Raw genomic sequence first — 17501 nt, 5'->3', positions numbered from 1 at the left:
ATCCATCTCCGTCTCACAGCTAAAGCTAGACTTGGCAGAATTCTCCTTATTCCATGAACTACTTTTAAATGACATGCAGGAGAAGAAAGACACTGTAGTTAAATATATAAAAATAAATTTTCTTGGCTTACCGGGGAGCAAACAAATATCTGTGAGTAATGCCCCTATATCACCAGCTAGCAGGGCACTTAATAAAACCCAAACAACTGTCACACACAGGTTATAAGGTCATTTCTCACATATAAGATAAACTAGAAATCTATCCAAAGGATAGAACCAAGGAGACTGTTATGAAGTTTGCTGGAAAATAAAAAATGAGTTTCACATGTTATTTCATTTCCTAAGGGCACTTTGATAAGCATACACCCATATTGTCCATGCATACTAGGACCTGTGTGTGTGTGGAGGACACAGAAACAAGCAAGTTCATGACCATAGATGTCATTTAGTAACAAATTAAATATTTGCCACAGGTGACAGGAAAACAAATAAGTAAAATAAAGCTGTATTTTTTTGGCTGCCAACAATGTGGTAAAAGACAGAAATGTAAAATATGAAGACACTGTCCTTCAGGAAGGTAATGATAAGGTTTATATTTATAACATTTCCATTTAAAGTAGTCACAGAGGCTTGTACCTGTCAATGTTTGTTGAATGAATGAATGAGTGGATGAATGGACAAAAACAAACGTTGTAGGAAAGTGAGTTGATATGGCCTGTGAAGAAGAAATGGGAATTCATGGATGTGGTTTCGGAATGGTTTATGAAGCAATAACCGTATTTCCAAATGAAGTCTGAAATTAATGAAACCAAAAAGATACATAAATAAAATTAATGAAACCATTAATATTTAACACTTTCTAATCCTGGGAATACTCACACAACTGAAAAATTCTAGCCTAGTGGCATTTAAACGTTAGTGGGCATTAACATTCACCTGGGGTGGGGGGTCGTTAAAAATAGAGGTTCAGATCCGGGCCCAGGAATTCACACCTAAATGTCGCACATGGGTCTGAAACAAAGTGGTCCAGAGATTGTATTTTGAGAAACACTTTTCTATCCCAAGTGGCAGGACTGAGGAGAGGCGTGGTTTTCCCTTACCCTTCGCTCTGTGGGGTTTCTTCGATAGCAGCTCTCTTTGTTTTGCTCCATGTTGTTTTTCATTAGGTCTGCACCGCACCTCAGGGTCCCAGGACCCTAGCTGAATTCAGCCTTCTTACAGGGAAATGCTATTTAGTAAGCTCAGAATTCATATTTGGAATAAACCTTAAATTAAAATGATTCCTACAAAACCAATATATAAATAGAGAAAATTGGTGGATCAAAAGTTTAAGTTCTATGGTAATTGAATGGAACTTGGAAGGGAGGAAGGAGGGAAGGGTAGAACGGCACATTAAGGCTTTTTGTTAAAGACTGTAAAGAGACTGGAAAATTTTTAGTACACAAAAAAATTCTTCTTTGCATTAAAAGCAAATTAAAAGTAACTAAAATGCATATTAGGGTTGCCAGATACAATTCAGTTGTTTTGAATTTCAGATAAACAATGAATACTGTTTTAGTATAAATATTAAATTTACCTGGTATGTTGTATTTTTATTTGTTAAATCCGGTAACCCTCATACCATGTGAAACTAATGTTAAGCATTACTTTTCTGAGTACCATAGAGCGAAGAGCATGGATTCTGTATCTTTGAGTGGATCATTGACATAATTGAGGTTTGACCTCCTCTTGAAGGAAATCCTGCAAGATGTTTCCCATGCCCTGGGAACTGCCATTTGTATCAAACATCTGAGAAATTTCCCCAAAGACTCTTTTACTCAATCAATATGGCCAATTATCTATGAGAAAGATCCTCTTAATACCCCACAGACTTGTTGATGAGAGACTGTAGAGGGCAGTTCAGTGCACATAACCATGTTCATTTCCTAAACATACCAAACTCTCTAATAACAGTGTTGTAAGTATTATTCTTGTCTTTCCCATAGAAAACCTGTTGGTGACTTCCTGCTTGAAACAGCCTCAAGTTCTGAGTAGTTTTGCTGTGTCTCTGGTTTTCTCAAGGCATTGTATTTACTTCTTTACAATAAGATTTTTATTTTTTCAATTCAATCTGATTGACATTTTGAGCCACATAATCCTTTGTTTTGGGGACTTCCTATGTATTATACAGAATGTTTAGTGGTATCTCTGGCTTCTACTTGCTCAACGGCAGAAGAACTCCCTAGTATGACAACCAAAAACATCCCTAGACTGCCAAATGTCTCCTGGAGGACAAAATCACCCCTAGTTGGTCACTCTCTACATAGGTTATCATTCATTGCAGCTTTTTTTCTTCTTCCTATTTCCTTCCTTCCTCCATTCCTTCCTTCAATCTTTCTTGTTTGCTTTCTTTCAGTGGGAAAGCATAGTATTCTACCCTGCTTCTTATAGGAAAATGAAAAAAATTCTTTTTAGAATTTCAATTTTTAAAGATATCCACAGTCAATGACACAAAAAAAATGGGTTAGGAAAAAAAATCAATAAATGATACTGGAAGAGACTGATAAGTAACTTAAGAAAAAAAATTAGGCCACTAAATAAACAACATATTTATTAAATGACATTTTTTAAATCTAAAATGTATAAAAACTGGTTGAAAATCGCATTGGGTATTTATTAGTATTGCATATTAAAGACCTGGCAAACTATTTGAGTGATAAAAATAAATCACAAAGGAAAACACTGAAAGATTAAACTCCGAAGACATTAACTATTGACAGAGCCTCATAAAAAATGAAAACACTGCAAAAATACATCTTGCTAACATACAGAAGGGTATAGGCATAATTTAGTATATAATAGAAGCCCTCTTGTCTGAGGTAATTGGGACTGTATTTAGTGAGTTCATTGAAAAGTTCAGGTTCAAATTATTCACAAGTACCTTAAATATCTCAGTTTAATTTAAAACCTGCAGATGTAGTTACTCAGCAATGTTTGATATAGAATCACCTCTTTTGAATATTCATCCATGGATCGGAGTTTCACATTTATTTTCTTGCAGAAACCACACCCATAAGGCATCTGCAATGATTTTCAAGGTATCTTTCTGTAAATAATATAGAATTCTTCTTTAAATAGGAGGGCAAACATCTTTCTCAATGTTTATAATATCTTTCCATTTGGTATAATTATGTATCTTACTTTAAAGTTAAAAGCACTTTTCATTGAGCAATTAATCTCCATTCTCTTTCGGATTCATATTTCACTGTCTTCAATAAAACAAAATTGAACAATAATTATATATTACAAATAGATATTAAAAAGCATGAATGAGTGTGGGAAGAGTACCTGTACCCCAGGCAAGAACACAAGCATTCTTTAAATAGAACTGCACACTTTGTTAATCATTTTCTCTTTAGGGATCGTGCTTTTGGGGTCACACTATGAAAAGCCACAGGCTTTTCTTCTATATTATCTTCAAGCTGTTTTTTTAGTCTTAATTTTTACACTTAGACCTATTCTCCATTTTGAGTTCATTTTTTCTGCATAGTGCAAATAATGCATTGAATTAAAATGTTCTACTATTCAAAATACACTGTTAAGAATGTTGAAAGGACAAACTACCAACGGAGAAATTACATTCCTGTTTTCACTTAATATTAAATATAAGTTTGTCAAGTGGTACACAGGAAAATAAACTTGAGATTTTGATTGGAAGGGCATTCGTTCTTAGATCAGTATGAGAAGAACTGACAGCCCTAATATACAGAGTCCTCCAAACATTAAATGCTCAATTTATTTAAGATTCTTTATCTCAAATAAAAAATAAAAAAGCACCTTTATTTATCTCAATAATGTTTTATAGCTTTCTGCATAGAGGCCTTACAAATATTTTGTAGTTGTATTCATAAGCATTTGATATTTTTTTTAATCTTGTTGAAAGTATCATCTTTTAAATTCTTTTCTTTCTATACATTTTTATTAATTTTTTATATATTTTCTATATGTTAATTTTCTTCTAATATTGTGAATTATATTTATTTTTTGTGCTAAGGTGAACTTGAATTTTTTTAGTAAAGCCACCTTGATCATGATATACTTTTCATGTAGATGTTGTTTCAATCTGACTACATGTTGCTTAGAATTTTTACACCTATGTTTATGAATAAAATCGACCTGTAATTTCCTTTCTTATAATGTCCTTGTTAGATTTTGATATCAAGAATATGCTAGTCTTGGGGGCACATGGGTGGCTCAGTGGGTTGAGCATCTGACTTGATTTTGGCTTAGATCATGCATGATCCCAGGGTTGTGGGATGGAGTCCCACGGCAGGCTTCACCCTGAATACTGAGCCTGCTTAAGATTCTCTCTCTCTCCCTCTTCCCCTCTCCCCTGCTCATGTGCTTGTGTCCTCTCCCTCTCTCCCTCTCTCTCTCTCTCTCTCTCGTTCTCTTTCTCTGAAAAAAAAATGCTACTCTCCTAATATAATTGGGGATTTTCCTTCTTTCTATTCTCTGGGACCATTTGCCTTGTATTAGTGTTATTTTCTCTTTAATGTTTATTAAAATTAGTCATTGAAACTGTCTAGTCAGAATAAAATCTTTAATTATTATAACTGTCTTCTAATTTTCTATTCTCCCTTGTACCAATTTTAATAAGTTGTATTTTTATAAACTTATTTTATCAAATCTTTCTGATTTATTGGTATAAAATTGTTCATAATATCTATTTAGAATATTGATAATTTCTGTAATACCTATAGTAATGTCCTTTTTGTTTTTTATTTCTGTTGCTATTTGTTCCTTCACTGTTCTTTACCTGATCAGTGTAGTAAAGGGTTATACATTTGATCAGTTTCTTAAAAGAGCCAACTTTAAGTATAGTTTTCGTCTGTTGTATGTGTTGTCTATTCTAAAAATTTCTACATTTTCTAACACTTTATTTATTTAAGTAATCTTTACATCCCATGTGGAGCTTGAACTCATGACCCTGAGATTAAGAATCGTATGCTCCTCCACTGAGCCAACCAGGCACCCTTAAAATTTCTGTTTTGATGGGTTTTTTTGTTGTTGTTCTCTTCTACTTTCTTTGGATATAATTTTATGTTCTTTCTCTAATTTCTTGTTATGAATTCTGAGCTCATTACTTTTAATCTCTCTTCCATATTTTTGGCAATATGTTTTCCTTTAAGAAGTTTTTATATACAATATTTTTCTTTCATTTTGTTCAAAATATTTTCAAATTACCATTCTAATTCTTTGAGTTATTTATAATTGTATTTCTTAATTTACAAAGAATATGGGTTTTTAAAATTTTCTTTTATTAGTTGTTTCTAGTTTAGTATCATGCGGTCAGAGAACATATTCTTTTTTGTTGTGAAGCCTTAAGTATATTTAAATGGGATTTATGACACAAATCATAAGCATACTTTTAGAAGTGTTTCACTTATACTAACTTTATTTTTTATTCTTATCTGTATTCTTTTGAGAGAGGAACCACACAAACAGGGAAGGGTCAGAGAGAGAGAGAGAGAGAGAGAGAGAGAGAGAGAGAGAGAGAGAGAGAGAGAGAGAGAGAGAGAGAGAGAGAGAGAGAGAGAGAATCTTAAGCAGGCTCCATACTTAACATAGAGCCCATCACAAGGCTTCAGTCCCACAACCAGGAGACCATGACCTGAGCCGAAATCAAGACTTGGACACATAACCTACTGAGCCACTCAGGTGTCCCTACACATATACTTATTTTAAAAGAATGTGAAATCTTCATATTTTGTGAATAGTGCTTTATGTATGTCAGGTTTTCTCATAATCTTATCCAGATATTTAGTACGCTTGCTAATTTTTTATTTGATTATTTTGCTGTTTAGTGAGAGACCCACATATTTGCCAAATATTTATTTTCACTTTTTTATTCCTTCCACCACTCAAATCCTCCAGCTAAAATTCTTTTTATTCTCCCTGAACACTTTTTTAAAATTTTAAACACTTTCTGTTACTTTTCAAAGTGTTTTATCTACTGTGAAATAATTGCTTCATTTTTATCTGTCTAAAAATGCCTTTATTTTGCCTTCTTTCTTGGAGAGTTTTTTTGTTTGTGTACTTGGTTGGCTGGATGATTACTTTTTGGCATTTGGGGGTTTTTTGCAGATAGAATTCCGTCAACATTTTTAAACATCACTCCATTATTTTCTGCTTTCAATTGATTCTACTCAATGACAATTATCAATCTGAATGTTGCTCCACTAAAAACAATCTGTTTTGTTTTGTTTTGTGTTCCTTTACTGCTTTAAAAAAATTTTGTATTTGTCAGTTTAGAGAAAACTGACATTATCTTTTTAAATATTGCTTCTGTTGAATTGCTTCTCTCCTCTCCTGCGGATCTCTAATCATATGTATACCACCAGACCTTATCGCTCACTTATTCATGTTTACTCTTTTCTTCTGTATTGTCAATTCCCCTATTTCTCATTACTTGATTGTTACATTCTTTTTTTTAATTTTTTAAAATGTTTTGTTTTATTTTTGAGAGAGAGAGATAGTGCATGAGTGAGGGAGGAGCAGAGAGAGAGGGAGACACAGAATTGAAGCAGGCTGAGCTGTCAGCATAGAGCCCAACGTGGGGTTTGAACCCACAAACTGTGAGATTATGCCCTGAGCCAAAGTCGGACACTTAACCGACTGAGCCACTCAGGCGCCAATTGTTATACTCCCCTGACTCATCTTCCCATTCAATAAAATTAAATTATATCTAATGTGCAGTTTTTCTCATATTTTTGGTCTTAATTTTGATTATTATACTTCACAGTATTAGAATTGACATTTAATATTTTCCCATGGTTTCTAAGAATCTGATAAAATGCTTGATCATGTATCTTTTCAATTATAATCATATATTTTTAAAACTTGTGTCCAATAACTTCATCCCTCTAATATCTGAAGCCCCTATTTGTCTCTCTCTATTGTTATTTCTACTGTGTTTGTTCATGTTGTATTGTTCTCTTGTGTGCCTGATTTTTTTTTTATTGTATGTTGGACATTGTATTCACAAAATTGTAAAATTAACTTGAGTCTAAAATTTATGTGATCTTTCTCTAAAGAGAATCTATGTTATTTCTGTCAACTATCTGGGACCTCCAGGACCACCTTCTTTTAGTTCAGGAATAAAAAAAGATCTGCAGGAAATCCAGGCCTGCCCAAGGCTGTTTCCTCTGGTCTGTCTTTACTCCTAGAGTGTAACCCTATGGAGTATGAACCAAAGCCAGAGATTTTCGCCATAGCCCTCGGCCCTCTTTCCTGCCCTGAATTCAAATCCATATTTTCTCTTAAGGTTATCCAGACCAGCGGTCAGACTCTCAGCTCCTTATTTCTTTTCTCCAGACCGAACAACCTACCCCTTTCAAAGGAAAGCAGTCCCAAAAAGGGAACTCACTTCCTCAGGTCTTAGTCCTTCCAGGTTCTCGCCTGATTTAACTCTGCAATCTTGCTGGCTCTCTGACATTTTCTCACATCAACCCTTTGGTTGCCCTTTTGAGCTTCTGAGCCCAGGAGAGAGCTTGCACCAGCTGTCCTGTGGGCCTTTAAGCAGAAAGCATCATTGTGACATCAGCGACAGTAGGTGAGGATGAGATATCCTTCCCCAGTTTTCCGTAACCACGTGAGTTCCATGTATTCTCCTTGTTTTCAATGGAAGAATTTTCTAAATTATTTCATAACACAACTTACAGCACTGGAAACCACCTTCTCTATGATTTATGTCTTTTTGGTCCCCTTTGTTACAACAGGTTAGCTTTCAGACTGACCCCTAAAAAATTTGACCTACTAATCCTATGTCTTGGGAAAAAGTAATATGCTTCATAATATATATGGTAGCATTATTTATATAGCAGGAAAATCTATTGAGGGACCAATGTGAGTCTAATACTCAAAGGGCTTAAAAGAATAACATATTTTTCCTTCCCCTCCTCACACAAAGGATATACATGCCTTTGTATTATAAGTTCTAGGCTCTTCTTCTGGTGGAATTCCAGGAAGCTTAACAAGCTTTTTTTTTGTTCTTTTTATTTGAGAAGCTGCCCTGTAGTAAACCCTCACGGAAGCCTTGGTTTGAGAGGTCTGAATTTATAGAGGAAGGAAACTGCAGTTTTCTGACAGAGGATGGGAATGAAAGCCAGAACAACAGATGATTGAGTAAGTGGCAGAAGTCCACAAGGACACATTCGGGTCTGCGGGCTTCTGTGTGGGAAACCACGGATGTGATTGCGGGTAGTGCTGCACGAGGAGCCAAGACCTTGAGAGAAGCAGGAGGAAGGCGGTTGCATATCAGCTACACCAATGGGCGGGGCTTCTGAGAACAGACATTGCTGCCGTCATCTGGAGAGAACGTAACTGCAAGACAGGGAGGACCCGCCCTCCACATTTGGATTTAAGGAAAAACAAAGGGAACCAAAGGGACCTGAGGATAAGGATCCCTTCCCCAATTTTCTTGAGTCACATCAGCCCCATGTCTCTGATAAAACCAATGAGAGGCACAGAAGCTGTTTCAAAATTGACTGAGATTGGATTTCTCATTAACCTTCACAGGTGGGAGCCCCAGCCAGATAGCATTTGATTTAGAAAAACAAAGAAATGTGACCTTTCTTGTACTGGAATGTCATGAAGCAATTCATTTAAGTTAGACTCATAATAGTAAAATATAGAAAACAACCTAAATGTCAGACAACAGGGCAAAGAGCAGTCACGGTATAGCACCTCTATATAATTATATGACGCTATTAAACACCGTAACTACTCAGACTATTTAGCAATATAGGGATGTTTACACAGCATTTAAAACGCAAAGATAAAGCAAAATTGTATCTATCTAGGATAGTGGTTTTTCAGAAATTGTGTACAAATAAGGATGAAGACTGAAGTAAAAGAGACAAGAAAGATTTGCTACTTTGGGTGATTTACTTTCTTTAATTATTTTCTTTTATGCTTCCTTTACTGTTATTTTTCTATCCCAAAGTTAAATGATTTTTTTAATAATACCTGATTGATTTGTTTGCAAAGATTCAGTACTGCTGAATTTTGTATTTAGTTGTTTATTAATCACTAATTTACTCAACAAATGTTTATTGAGCACTCATAAAGGTACCAAACACTGTGGTAGGTGATAGCATTACAATGGGAAATAAAACTGAACAAATCCCATGTGATAGGGAAAGGGTAGATGTAAATAAGAGTACAAATACGTCTTTCAGCTTTTAACATCTATTCTCCAAATTACTCCTTGCTAAGAATGAGTGATACATAACCCTCTTCAGGTAACTTTAGAATTGATATTTAAGTTAAAACTTGAAGAATACAGAGCCAAGTGAAAAAAAGGGAAAAAACATATCAGAAAAAATAGGCCCCATTTTGAGGCTAGAAGGAGCAGAAACAGCACTAGAATGGGAGCTGCTTGCTGGGAAGAACTTCCAGGGGGCACATGATGTTTTCTCAGGTGCAGTATTAGTCAAAGCGCAACCTCCGTGACCATATCCTTTGCGACAATTTTAATTTCTTTCCTCTAAAGGTTGGTGACTAGCGGAGAGTCTAATAAAATGAGAAGGGACATGTAAAGATGGTATTTAGGGAAATCACAAGGGTAGTGCAGGGCTCTAGGACAAGTAATGGTGGGGAGCGGAAAGTGCTCCAAGCCTGAAGTAGTGAGGCAAAGAGCAGCTATCAGAACCTTGAACAAGTGCTGTGTGGAAAGAGTCAGCTAGAAAGGGCTATACCCTAAGGCCTAGAATATAGCCAACTTTCTGCATCCTTGATGGGAGGGAATAATTACCTTCACCTTATCCTCTTTCTCCCCCTTGATCTCCAGATGGTGTTTTCTACTGGCCAAACCCAATGTGAAGCCAGAGAACAAGAGTGAACCAGGGCAAAGAGCAGTGGGGAGAAGGGTAGAGAGTGAATCTGGAAAGGCAAATGCAAGATATTCGGCATGGATGGCAAGTTGGCTCAACTTGACTCCTTAGCTTTGCTGTTCACTAGAGAATCTAAGGCACAGGGTCCAGCAGCCATGAGGCCAAGGTCAAAAAAGAGTCACTGTCATTGCACCCCTTTCTGGCCACATCCAACCCAAGGTCTAACTGTTCCTGAGACAATTCTGCTTCCAGGAGTAAGAAATTAGAAGAGAGACGGTTGATGGCACCTCTGCCTTTTATATTCTCTGAACCCCCTAATTGGCTTCTATTCTGTGAACTACCGCTATTCAATTAGCTCTCGTGCTAGGTTTAGCCTTTAGCTCATGTGGTTGGATTAGCCCTTAGCCTATCTTACCGACAAAGGGTTCACTGGCCTAATCTAAAGTCTCCTTTACTCCTAGTTTGGGTCACAAATGTTCTCAGTTTTCAATACCTTCTCAACAGTTCTGCCATCTAATTATGGACATATTTTCCTTCCCTGCATTCTTACATGCATTCTGAAATGTTTTTATTAGTTCATATTAGGGTACAAAAAAGTTCATTCAGCTCTGAATATCAAGGTAAAATTCAAACCAGTCCATTTTAAGCATTGATATGATTTTAGTGCACTGCAAATTAGTGGAGTCTGTAATCAACCCAATAGCTTCCCTTCCAAAAGGGGTGCAAAACTGACATTGTCAAAAAGACTCCCCACAACTAAATGAAAGATTTGGATCCTTGAACTGAGCTTTGATTAGTAACCACTCAAGCTGCTCATTCCTGAATGTAACTTGCAAAACATCCACAGAACCACAATAAAAAAATGAATCCCATAATGGGCGAGGATGTATTAAAAAGGATGCAAAAAGCACCACCACAAAAGTGATAAATTTGTTTTCTTTAAATAAAGAAAAGACAGGGGCGCCTGGGTGGCTCAGTCGGTTAAGCCTCCGGCTTCAGCTCAGGTCAGATCTCACGATCGTGGGTTCGAGCCCCACGTCAGGCTCTGTGCTGACAGCTAGCTCAGAGCCTGGAGCCTGCTTCCGGTTCTGTGTCTTCTTCTCTCTCTGCCCCTCCCCCTCTCATGCTCTGTCTCTCTCTGTATCAAAAATAAATAAAACATTTAAAAAAATTAAAAAAAAATAGTGCTCTTTTAAAAAAAGAAAGAAAGAAAGAAAAGGCATCAAAAGACATTGCTAAAAGAGTAGAAAGGCCACAGACTAGGGAAAAAAAATTTAATACACATAGCTGACAAAGGACTTGCATCCAGAATATAGAAAGAATTTTACTTACCAGTAAGAAGGAGATTAACAAACAAAAATTTACAAAGTGGGTCCCAGACAAATAGGTGCTTTCTGCACACATATGAACAGCACACACACAAATGACCAATAAACACATGAAAAGGTGCTAAACCAATACTCAACAGGGAAGTGTTCCTTAAATGGAATTTACAACTATATCACCAATCCTTCACCAGAATGGCAAAAGTTTTAAAAGTCTGATGGTTCCACATGGTGGTGAGGCTATGGAGCAAGTTGAACTCTTCCACACTACCATTGGGAATGTACTGTGGGACAGTCACTTTGGAAAACTACTGGGCAGGTATTTATGAAAACTAACCATAAGCCTGCCCTATGAGTTCCTGGACCAAAGTATATCTTCAGTAGAAATGAGTGCAAAGGGTTACCAGAAGATACACTCAAGAATATTCATAACAGCAAGGCACCTGGGTGGCTCAGTTGGTTGAGCATCTGACTTCAGCTCAGGTCATGATCTCACAGTTTGTGGGTTCAAGCCCCACGTTGGGCTCTGCACTGACAGTTCAGAGCCTGGAGCCTGCTTCGGATTGTGTGTGTGTGTCTCTCTCTCTCTCCCCCTCCCCTGCTCATGCCCTCTCTCTCTCAGAAAAATAAATAAACATTTTTTAAAAAAAAGAATATTCATGGCAGCTTTAGTCACAGTAATTCCAAACTGGAAACAACTCAAATGCCCAAGAAAAGAATGGATAAATAAGCTCTGGTGTATTCATATAATGGAATATTAACTCACCAATAAAGCAAAGTAAGTTATTATACTCAAAAATATGGATGAATCTCACAGACATTATATTGAATGAAAGAAACAAAACACAAAAGGATAGGGTTCATTTAAGACTCACTTCATGAGGTTGAAGAAGAGGCAAAACTAATCAATGGTGATGGAAACTCAGCTAGTAGTTACCTCTTGTAGGGGGAGTATTGCCCTGGAAGAAGCACAGGGAACATTCTGGAATGCAGGAAATGTCCTGTCTTGGTCAAGGTGATCATCATGGGTGTATGCATATGTAAAAAATCACTGAGCTATGTACTTCAATCATGCATATTCCGCTTGTTACTAGGTTTACGCTTCAGTTTTCAAAAGTGAAATGATCAGGACCCACTCCCCAAATGTCCTCAATCTGGATAGCCTCGTGTGGGTTTAGCAAAATTAAAATGAATGCATTTTGCAGTTCCCTGGGGTGAAACTCCGACATGACAGACCACCTCAAATTCCAAGGGTAATTGAATTGACTCAATATCCTTTCATAATGAAATTCTGCAAGTTTGGATTTAGTTGAGAGCACAGAGAGACTCCAAAGGAGCTGTTAAGAAGGATGGTTGAACAAGCTGTTTCATTCTTTCTTAACACATTTTTTAATGAAATAGGTATTTGAATACCTGTTTTTAAATGAAATAAGTATTTAAATATACCAGTTAGGTAGGTCAATGGAGATCCATTATTGTCAAACTAAATCAAGTACTCAACGATGGGAAAGAATGAGAAAAAAAATTTTTTGAAGATGCTTTGTGCTCATTTGCAGCCAAATTCAATAGCTTCCATGCAGAAACCCAAGGGAGTTTTTATTGAATTCAATCCCCGAATTGTTTCTAGCTAACGGGCTCACTTCTATTTACAGCATTATTTTCTATTAAAGGACAAGCCTGGAAAGTCAAAGAATTTAGAGCTACTGTTTCACTTGAATAATCAACACTTCCTAGGCTGCCTTTATCATTCTCTCATAAAAAAATGGAAATCAAACTGACTGCTTTTTATCAGCTGAGCTGAAACTTTCCAGGAACAGGGATTTACATAAATATATAGAGACGGTAACTATAAAAATGTAATCAGCCATGAGAGGAAGCCAGTTATGGTCCTACAATGGAAACAACTGAATGAGTGGCTTTCTCACAATGAAAGTTAGTAGTAAGAAAGAGGCTCGGTTACAAACTCAGCATTTCACAGGAGCAGATCTCACCTGAAGACATTTGGACTCTAAAATGCTACCAAAATATTTGACACAAACTTACCTTCTAAATTCTGAAATAACTTTAGGTTAAGTGAGCAAATTCAAGGTGAGCCACTTCTAGTCACACAAGAAACAATCAAGTAATACATTTTTTAGAAAAGCAAAATTTGAACAAGATTTTGTTTATTCCAGAATCCATTTCCTTGCTATTAAACCCTAATGACCGGGGTGCCTCCGTGGCTCAGTAGGTTGGGCATCTGACTTTGGCTCGGGTCATGATCTCACATTTTGTGAGTTTGAATCCCCATCCAGCTTTTTGCTGACAGCTCAGAGCCTGGAGCCTGCGTCAGATTCTGTGTCTCCCCCTCCTTCTGCCCCTCCCCCAATCGCACTCTGCCTCTCTCTCTCTCTGTCAAAAATAAACATTAAAAAAAATAAATAAATAAACCCTAAAGACTTAAAAATCCCATCCCATCACTTACTTTAAGGAGATTATCTAGGTCTTTATACAAAAACCCTCCTTTTTATATTTAAGACAGTTATACCATTATAAATGGCAATCAAACCACAGGTTCAGTGACCTTTCAGAAGTAATTTCAAAAGTCCCAAGAGGACATATATCAGAACTTCAAACCCTGTGTTTAAAACATACGATGACCTTTACATTAGTTAGCTCTCAAGGCACTGGAACTAAAACTCAGATCTGATCATTCCCAGACTAATACTTTCTCTACTATCTACAAAGCCTCTCCCTCCATCTCCACAAATGACCTTGAAATGTCTTCTATGTTAAAATGTGAAGAAGTATCTGGGATAAAGAATCTATTCAGCTATGGTCCATTGTTATGCTTGATCACCATGAGGAGGACAAGTCATCCTTGAGGTATTGAAGGCTATTGTCCCCAAAAAGTGGCGTCTGTTCCTCCTGAGAGCACTGAGTAGGTACCATCAGGAAGGTGACCGAGTGGCTAAGTAGCTCAATGGTAAAAGTGGTACAGTCAGATCTTTTTGTGTTCTGAGAATGAAAAAGAGATACCACCAGCCCCTCACGGAAGGGACTAGAAGAAAGAAAAGTATCTGAGTTCTGGTTAATCCTAACCTCTGCTCTGAAGCCAGTGTGTGGTTGTGATCTTGAAGGTTCTGTGTACATGAACAGAGAAGAATTTCTGTAAATGGTCACTGAGTATGTGACTGTAGCTATAATAGAAGACCCAGCCTGACACGACTGTACACCGATGATGTCATTACTCTTGCAAGAATATTAGTACTGCTGCTACTACTACTACTACTACTGCTGTTGTTGCTGCTACTGTGGTTCTGGTTCCAGACTGTGCTCTAGACTTCTAGAATGGGAACCTAGAATCAGCACCACTTTCTTCTCAGATCTCAGCGGAGGGGTCAGGAGCTACATTTTCCAGTGTCCCTTCCCTATGTGCTTCCAGGTTACCATCTACTAATTAGAGACACTTATGTCAGATTCAAAAGGTGGAAAATAAAAAGCCCTTATTTTCCAGCTTCAAGCAGATTTGAGCTTCTCTAAGCAGCTTTTAAGCTTTTCTCTTCAGTGCTTCAGACTGATAATCTTGCTGGAAGATTCTTTGACCTTTGTTCCCACAGCCTTTCTAAACATTGCAACTTTATTTTCCTTATGAAAAATTTTTTCTACTTGAAATACTTAAAGTGGCTTATGTTTTCCTGACTGATCCTTTACATCTCAAAATTCTGAGATGAGCTACCATACCATTCTGAGGTGTTGATATTACCATTTTCCTTTACAAAACAATTATATAATCAAATCACATTATTTACAGTAGTTACATTCTATAAAGTTGTCACAAACACTGGATTTGTGAATTCTGAACCATTGTTCAGTGAGCCTTTCTTTAGTCACAACATTTTTATCAACCAATCAATATACATTCTTTATTTTGTGTGTCTTTCTGTTTAGAGATAACTTATTTAACAAATACTGTTGCTGGGGGCATCTGGGTGGCTCAGTTGGGTAATCGTCTGACTTATGCTCACATCATATCTTGTGGTTCGAGAGTTTAAGTCCCACCATGGGCTCTGTGCTGACAGTGCAGAGCCTGGAGCCTGCTTCAGATCCTGTGTCTCCCCCTCGCTGCCCCTCACCCACTTACTGCTTTGTCACTCTCTCTCCATCTCTCAAAAATAAATAAACATTAAAAAATTTTTTTTAAATAAACAAATACTGTTGCTTAATTAACATCAAACTCATGGCTAACAGCACCATATGTAATCCATGCCTGAATGAAACTTAACTAAGCCACCTGTTTTTCCCCCTGAAGGCACATCACCCCTTCCTACACTTGGGAACACTTGACAGCACTTCAGCCCCATACTTGAGGGCCATTTTAAATAGCAAAGTCACTAACAAAAGTGAAAAAAAAAATGTGGCACTAACAGACCATTAAAGGACATTTGTTTCCAGGCTAAGAGCTAGAACAAGAATGCGGAGTGTGACCTTGCTGGATCAGCTGGGAACATGCACTTAGCATGACTCAAATTTGATGTTGCTCTGCTCATGTCCACAAACAGCCAGAAGAGCACTGTGAGTATTGATTTGGGGACTACAAATAAATTTCAGCAAGTAGCTGAATATGCAAATACAGAATCTGCAGATAGTGAAGATCTACTATATTTGAGAAATTAAAGGTCTTCGCATATTGATACATTTAGTCAGTGACAGAATTAGGAGCAGAAACTCTACCCTCTACTCCTGTACCCATTGTGTTTGCCCTTTGTAATTTAGGTATGCATGTCTAGATGCTATCTTCTCTTTTTATTGTGTCCTGTAGGCCAAAGAGCAGGGCTTACTATGTTTCTAGTTTAAGAAATGAATTTATAAGTAGAAATTACTCTGAGAGCAAAAACAGAAACAAAAGTCATTCAGGACACACTGGCTGAGAAAGCATGTGGAAAACTGTCAACAGTGCTACTAGTTTATGCAAACTCGTTCACTGTTCAATCAAGAAAATAACAAGGAAATTGCAAAGAAGTATGAATGAGTTAATGCTAATGACCCAATCACTAGCCCATATCTAGTCTATTCTGATCTATCAATAAGAAATATATGCATAGCACCAGCTTTCCTAGTAAAAAGGGAGAGAACAGACCAGATATTCCCTAAGTCCATCCAGAATAAAAGGCTGCTGGACTGTGATCCACCTTCACACCACACATGAAGAATCCATACAATACACGCTGTTCTATCTTAGTGCCATGAGGTCAAATCACATTTTCTTATAGTTTTTAGCCTCCTTTTCCTTACAATCAAAATAAAATTTTAGTGTTTTTAATCACCTAGTGACATGGTGGTTAACAGAACATCTATTGATTTATACCTATATTCTTTAGAATTTCACGAGCTACTTTTAATGCTCTGGGGTCAATTGCACATATAAAGTATTTAAAACGGATTACATTCCAACTCACTGATACATGAATACTAAAGGAGATCCTGTCTATTGAGCTAAAAGCATTTAAAACCTGTGAAATGCAATGGGGTGAATCTGTCAGAACCAAAAGAAAACCTATATTTATAGCAGCTGATTTATTTGGTTGATATACAGTATGTGCTGTGGTTTATAATTTTTAAGGAGTGTGAACTGGGACACATTAGATATTACAGAAAGAGTGAGTTGGTGATTTACAAGACTTCATATCAGGCCTATTGACCTTCTCAATAAGAAAGGTTGGTGGTCGTAACAGCACTGAAAAATGCAGCCCTCGGGAGTCAATTTAATGTAGAATAAACTCTTTAACAACCAGCAAGATGGCCATATCAGCTGCTCCATCTGCAGATTATGCTGCTGTTGTAAAAAGGAATTTTTAATAAAAAATGCATAGGCTTTATTTTTTATAGCATATGTTCCCCCACCAAACCAACCGTTTCTTCCACCTAAGCACCCTTGCATGATAATGAGAATTTGGGGTCTGAAACTGACAAAAATAGCAGGGCCAGGGCCCCTCACTTATAAAAAAAAAGCATACTGGCAGCAATTTGCTCAGTGTCCTCCTAAAAATTAATCATGGGTCACAAAGCAAAGATGCAGCTGTGTACCCTCAGTTCTGGTTAAACCCGGTCATCTCATCCTCAGTGCAAACAGTATTAGTCCGCGTCCGACCTGATACAGTCAATAAATGGACTGAGCAATTGGTGACGCTTCCTGTTAACACCCTCACGCTGAAGCTGATCTTTTGAAAACCAGATGTCTCACTTAATTACCAGAGTCATATGTCAAGGGAATTTCCAAAACAGTCCATCTAAACATGTACGAAAAGGTAGGAAAAAATTC

General features: G+C 37.0%; 1 long non-coding RNA gene across 3 annotated transcripts; it reads right to left on the bottom strand.

Moving 5' to 3' along the window:
- Positions 1-1119: 1119 nt before the first annotated feature.
- On the bottom strand, positions 1120-7526 carry LOC115303590. Of its 3 annotated transcripts, XR_003914140.1 has the most exons (3): positions 7371-7526; positions 2989-3085; positions 1120-1211 (listed from the first exon to the last, which is right to left on the bottom strand). It is a non-coding gene; the product is annotated as an uncharacterized LOC115303590 (long non-coding RNA). The 3 variants fall into 3 exon arrangements; XR_003914138.1 differs by lacking the exon at positions 1120-1211 and having other exon boundaries at positions 2907-3085; XR_003914141.1 differs by lacking the exon at positions 1120-1211 and having other exon boundaries at positions 2907-3085; positions 7409-7526.
- Between the last annotated feature and the right edge of the window lie 9975 nt (positions 7527-17501).

Source organism: Suricata suricatta, chromosome 10, assembly GCF_006229205.1.
Source record: "Suricata suricatta isolate VVHF042 chromosome 10, meerkat_22Aug2017_6uvM2_HiC, whole genome shotgun sequence".
Classification (NCBI taxonomy): Eukaryota; Metazoa; Chordata; class Mammalia; order Carnivora; family Herpestidae; genus Suricata; species Suricata suricatta.
This window is presented reverse-complemented; position numbering and strand designations above follow the sequence as displayed.